Below are 928 nucleotides of genomic sequence, written 5' to 3'. Positions count from 1 at the left end.
GTTTAATAGATGCACCATCACTACCAATGGGGTTGGTGGAACCCATTTTAATTCCCTTTGGATCACACGAATGCGGTTGAGCTAGCATGTCATACTAGCTCTGATACCACTGTTAGGTATCAGTGGTCTAGGAACACCTAGAAGGGGAGGGGGGTTGAATAGGTGTAGTGGTTAACTATTACCACTTCTTGAACCAAAACCCAACTACTGGAAAAACAGTCCAGTTAATCGATTAACAACAGGGTTTAATCGATTAACTATTGTACAGAACAGAATGACTAAACATGCAAATTGCACAATGATTAAAACATAATTGAACAGATATACTTCAGATATTTTTTTGCACAAATATTAAGTATATGGCAGTAAACAAATATCCAACTTTTCAATTACAGATTAAATTTATCAAGGCAAGAAACATAAAGAAGATAAAGAGAGAAAGAACAATGCAAAAATGATTTTTATCCTGGTTCGTTTGCGGTCCACTGCAAACTACATCCAGGCCTCCCCTTCTGGATCAGGGAGATTTTCTTTCTTCACAATATTGAATTAAGGATACAAATACCAATTCAATTACAAGCACATAGGACGCTCCCTTCTTGAAATCTAGGATCTCTAAATCTTGGTTTGACTCTACCCTTCGCCTCTTGAGAAAACCTTTCTCAAGAACTAGCCCCAACCAAGAATCTTATCCTCAAATCAAGACCTCTCAGCCTTGGTGAAGAACTTCAATCTCTATGGTGATCTCACACCAAGAGACAAATCCAGACTACAGAAAAACACATTAAACAACAAGGTATACTAAGCATAATAATGCTTAAAATATTACAAGATAAAGACTCAAAGATTAACCCTTATTCTAATCACTTAAGCCATCAATATAAGAATGAGTTAATCAATATCAGTATACAAATAATTTCTTTCTATC

This window comes from Lupinus angustifolius, chromosome LG08 (assembly GCF_001865875.1).
Source record: "Lupinus angustifolius cultivar Tanjil chromosome LG08, LupAngTanjil_v1.0, whole genome shotgun sequence".
NCBI classification, from domain to species: Eukaryota; Viridiplantae; Streptophyta; class Magnoliopsida; order Fabales; family Fabaceae; genus Lupinus; species Lupinus angustifolius.
This window is presented reverse-complemented; position numbering follows the sequence as displayed.